Source organism: Festucalex cinctus, chromosome 2 (assembly GCF_051991245.1).
Source record: "Festucalex cinctus isolate MCC-2025b chromosome 2, RoL_Fcin_1.0, whole genome shotgun sequence".
Classification (NCBI taxonomy): Eukaryota; Metazoa; Chordata; class Actinopteri; order Syngnathiformes; family Syngnathidae; genus Festucalex; species Festucalex cinctus.
The window spans coordinates 37934957-37940956 of record NC_135412.1 but is presented as its reverse complement, the minus strand read 5'-3'; positions in this window follow the sequence as shown (position 1 = coordinate 37940956).

Genomic DNA, 6000 nt, shown 5'->3' with positions numbered 1-6000 from the left:
ACGTCAAGTAAATGCTCCAAATTTATGCAAATCTCTTATCAGGTGTTTTAAACTTGAGCTTTATTATCCCAAAGCAGTGATTATGTACTATTATGACTATACATTCATGTATTGAAATGCATAATGACCATTTTGCGCAGGGGCAAATGGACCAGTGCCCCACTAGATATAGCAGATAGCGCTGCAATTCCAATATAGAATGTGCATTTAGTAGTGAGTACACGTGATTCATCTGTAATGAACTTATCCCATATAAGTCTCATTGTGCTATTAATATTATCCAGTCTTATCTAATTATTTCCTCATTTTCATTTCTTACTCTTCTTTGCCTTTTTTTTCCCTTGCATGAATTCATTGCATTATTGATAACAATTAAAGCTCTACCTGACCCACCACCGTCCTTTATCTTAGCAGAACCCCATTTGGCTGGTGTTAATTAAACAGTGGTGACTGACTAAAAAGCCAAAATGGCATTCAATGTAGTTTGCCCAAGGCACAATCACATAAGCACTGGTAACTTTTAATCATTCACACAGCAATAGAATCAACCTCAGCCTATTAACGGTCATTGTGTTCACGTAACACAAAAATAGCTCTTTTTCAAAGGTTACTAATGAACGAAAACAGCACTTACGCTGTCCTTGAGGACAAAAAGTTACCTCTGTGCTGTTGAACCTAATTTGGATCAACACAGTGATATCACCCTTGCCTAAACTAAATTGGCATTGGCTCCAGATCACCTGTGACCCTAGAGATAATAAGCAGTCTAGAAAACAGACAGGTGGATGGATGACAATAAAAATCTCCATGCTTCTCATAAATGTTCAAATTAAACACATTCAAATCAAATTCAAATAAATTTGATGTCATATATCTGGAATAAGTCACTATCAGGCATAGATTAGTGATTGGTGCTCATGATAAACGTTTTAACTGCAGAGATGGCTTACAGTCACTGGCACTAGCACATTATTTGTTATGCTGCACACAAAATGGAATAAGCTGCCAACAGAAGTGAAGTCAGCCCCGAGTGTACATGCTTTTAAATCTTTGTTAAAAACGTTGCTTTTTTTTCTCTATACCTGCTTTGATTAGGGTCATGTAAACATTTAATTATTTTAGAAAATGACCTATTTCTTTAGTTTTAAATGTTTTTGTTTTCTGTTAACATGTTTTAATGTAGTCAATGTATATTCATTTACTAATATGTAAGCTACTTTTGTTTTCTCTGCTTTGCTTCCAAATGTCGTTAACTGTTGTGTTTGTTGATGCTTGTAGATGTGTATTTCCTTGTGTATGAAATGTGCTATATAGAAATAAAGTAGTCATATTTATTATTACTCACAGTACCAGTGACCTGCAACTGCTTTTTATTATTATTCACTTAATAATACATACCACTTTTTTTTTCCAACAAAGATTTCGTTTTGTTTATACAGGCCATCATTTAAAAAAAAAAAAAATGGTCAGATTGTATTGATTTTGGTTAAATTTGGGTATACTTGCGACAAAAAACAACTTCTTTCAAGTCCACAGGGGTTGAGACGTTGATATTTCCTAGCTCATTTTGGAGTATGACTTTATGCCACTCAAATGCTAAACATTCTGATCCAGCTTTTAAAGGTTATCAGATATTGACCACCATGGGAGCTGACATTTCCTGGGTGAGGCGGTCCAACGTGTGATGTGACTATATGCGTCAGTGGCATATTTATGAGAAATATTCCATATTTATCCTGTGACGACTCCTCACAGAAAGACGTGATATAGTAGAGCCTCACTTTTCGCGCCTTTGGCATGTTTTGTTAGCATTGCATTTAAAAGGGAAAAATGTTGTTTTTTTTAAGATCTTGGTATTTTTGAAGAGTTTTGCAGTTGCTAGGTAACATGGACACACGAGTGGGTGACTTTGTAAGTAAAGAATATTTAGTGTCAACTATGTGACTTACGAATTCAAATAATTTATAATGTCTCCGTCAAAACAAAACTCTCAAAAGTCACAAGTAAATAGCCACTAGATGAGGTCCCCACCACTTGGGGTTAAAAAGCCTAGTGAGGAGTGAGTGAGGATAACTCTTTAGAAACACTTGACTTTGCCATTCAGGGAAAACAAAAATAGAGTTCAGCAACATGACTGTCAAGCTCTCAAAGTGTCATCATTTCCAACATGACAGATGAAACAAGTGCATAAACAAGAGCCACCTCAGAATGGACAGTGAATCATACACTCTCAAATCTACGACACAGCTTTCTAGAGAGCAGCCTGAGGAGATTGGGGTCAGAGCAGTGGGCAAAACAAAAACAGGGTTCTTGTTTCAAAACAAGCAAAATATGCAGTATTATAATAGTTTCCCTTTATTTGAACATTTCAACGACTTTTTTTTTTTTTACGAAGAAGTAAATTCTTGTAGAGAAATTCTTACAGAGAAGTTACGCTATGCTCCATTTAATAATAAAAAGTAGCTCATGGTCAGGGGTGCACATATGGGGCCTGGAAATTGAATATTGTGCTCTTATTCAAGTCCGTCACCGTGCTTTTCCACACTAAGAATATTGCAGCTCAGTCAGTTAGCTTGACTGCAGTCAGGCCAGCGTCAGTTCCAAATCAGCCAGCCACCAAAGCAATTGCTTCCGAGGGCCAACTTCAAAAATAAAAGCAAAGTGAGGCATTTATAGCCATGCACAGTATTACTTGTTTCGCTTTTATTTAGAAGTTGATTCTCGCTGTGCTTTGTATAGTTGCCAATGAACAGCGGTTGTGGAGGCTGGCTTGACTCGGTTGGCTACCCAATAACAGTTGGCCCAACGTTTTAGTACATTCAGCATTGATCTTGCTTATCAATTGGATCGTTCACAACACAGGGAATATGGTGCTAAAGTTTACAAACTGCAACAGTTTTGACAATGAGCTTGTCAGTTTTAATACAAATGTTACTTGTTTGCTCTTGCTCAAATGGTAATTAGGGTGACGTTCGATTTGATTTTGAAGTGAGAAGCCCTTGGCTGCATCTGACCTCATGCATGAGATTGACTGCGAAAAGAAAGCGGAGATGATTGTGTCTTCCTTTTAGCCAGCTCTAATGAGAAGCTTTTAAGAAGGATGAGACACTGATTAGTGAAGGGCTGAGGTTGAGCAGTGAGATGAAGATGGGCATACAGATGATGGGGAGGAAAGGAATTGAGAGGAGGAACAAATATGTTTTAAGCAGGAAGAGACAGAGAAACATGAAGGCTTTAAAGATGATGAGTGTGGGTTGAAGTGGAGATGTGAGGTGAAATCAAATCAGAGCGAAGTGCAGATATAAGGAAGGGATGGAGGAAGAATTTAGTGGCCACAATGGACAGAAATCAAAGAAAAGATTGGTGAAGCATGTTTGGGATTACTGTTTGAGCTGAGGCCTCCATGCAAGCCTATATAAACAACATATACTTATTTCATTCATGAAACACAGAATTAGTGCAATTTTCATTTTTTTTGTGGGGAAAAAAGGACAACCATGTTTTACACATGAGAGGAAGTGGGTTGGAATCACTTTGGTAGGCTACACAACTTTGCTGAGCTGATAACACCATGGAAGAATTCATTATCGTTACATTTACGTATATTTAAAGGCCTCAGTAGGCTTGTAAATTTTTTTGCTTTTTACAAATCCAGTATACCGTATTTTCCTTCAATGAATGACTTTTTCCATATATAAGGCGCTACGGTAGAGGCTGGGATTACGTTATGCATCCATTAGATAGTGCTGCGCTAAAGGGAATGTCAACAAAACAGTCAGATAGGTCAGTCAAACTTTATTAATAGATTACAAACCAGTTTTCTGACAACTCCATTCACTCCCAAAATGAATAAACAGCTGTTTTATTATTTTCTCTGAGGCAAAGTATTAGTATTAGCTAGCGATCCAAGATGGCGGGATCTTCTGAGCATGCGTGTCACCGATCGTGCAGGGTCACCGATCGCGTCTTGACAGCGAGACCTGTTGCGGCTCATTATTGATCCATATATAAGGCGCACTGGATTATAAGGCGCATGGTCAGCTTTTGAAAAAATTTAAGGCTTTTAGGTGCACCTTATAGTGCGGAAAATACGGTAATTGCACAGCCGTGTACCGTCGCTCCAAAGATGATACAATTGTTGTAGATTATACATTGAGCACACTATCAAGTAAAGTCAACCACAGTGCATCATTACTTTACGAAATGCACACATTTTGCATTTGTGGTACCTTGAAGTCTGAATAGTGTTTACTTTGTTGTTTGTTTATTTCATAACTCCCCTTGACACCCTGCAGAGCTCCATCATAGGCTATAATTTTTGTTCCTGGATGTAGTGTTGTTTTTTTGTTTTGTTGGGGGGTTTTTTCAACATATTTTGTTTCAAACCATTATTTGGGCTTTGTGTTGATATGCAGACCATGATCATTCCGCCTTGGTGTTGTGCCTTTCTAGTTTTTTTTATTTTTGAATTGTTCATGTAACAAAAACAAACAAACTTAAACAAAAATCATGATGCATTGATCCCCCAACACAAATCTTCTGGCAACAGAGCAGCAGAATTGCCTGAATTGATTTTGTGTTGCTGCTTATGACATTTTTGTAGCCAGCTGTTGCTCGGCAACAGGTTAAATTCTAAGATGACATCAGTTAACGGGGAAAAGCGTTTTATATCACAATAGTAACACAAATTTTTGTAACAAATTCAGCTTTATCCGAATCCAATACAAGCTGTTATGGTATTTTTCTGTTGCATTAGCTAGTTTTTGCGTAATGTCACAAACAATCAACATGCTATCCATCCATTAATTACTCAGCTAGTACTAAGCATCCTATCTGACGGCAGTGTCTATTTGATTTATTTGCTCAAGTAGACGTCACACCCAGAGATTAATTGTCACAGAGCATAAATTAGACAAGAGGATAGGTTTTGTGGGAAACAGAAAGGTGCACAAATGTTAAATATTATTATTATTATTATTGTTATTATTATTGTTATTATTATTAAGTTCAATGCCACTACAGAAGATACATTTAATCAAATAATTAAATATTGCAAGGGTAACTAAATATCGTCCTTATTTTGAAAATTGTAGAGTGCAGAGAAATTCCCATGTTTGCACATGGTCGTAATTTGCATATCTTGCTGCACAACCCCACACGTCACCAATTAGCATCCAGAGCTTGCATAGCCCATTGTTCTCATCACCAGGGCAACACATTCAATAAAGAGTGAAGTTCTACCTTGACCTTCCAGAACGCTTCCCTCCTCTTCTCTGCCTACCTGGCCGTGTCAAGCTGTCACTCATAAACCAATCATAAACTAACATCTCCCTTCTCCAGTCGTCGCTCACCTTTGACCCCGCCCCCGAACCCGGGTCCAGTCCAATAAGGATCCATGTCACACTGAGGCACTCACCCGTGGCACGCAGACACAGCCGCCAATCATCCAGGATAATCTGAAATGGGCTGACCCCGCGGTGGCCCGTCCTTGCGGAGGCACGGGTAGGATGAGGGGCGGTGGAGTGGAACTTACAGGTTATTTTCATGCTGTCTCAAACACACACACTCTTTCATAGGGAGTGCAGCTATTTCATATTAGGGTGAAAAAATACTTCTAAAAGTTTTTATTAACAGATGGCAATGGGTACTTATCACCAAAAATAATATAATTCTGAAGAGCTTATCTCTTGGGTGTCTCAGTGTTTACAAAGTGGCTTACTAAGTAGTTTTTATTCGCACTCCGCAGTTGAAGTGTTGCTTGTGATCAGTTTGCCCTTGAGAAACAGCAAGCGCTGTGATGATGAGATTGTTTTTTTTTTTTTTTATATGATGTGCAACAGTGGAGCCATTGGCTTGCTCCATTAACCTTTAACATGCTGCCGTGTGCATCATTCACTCATGCCACCGGAGGCTACTTTGAAGGAATAAGTAAGAGGCGACACAATAAAAAATAAAAAAAGAAAGAAAGAAAAAGGGGACACTCTTCGTATTTCCAAATTA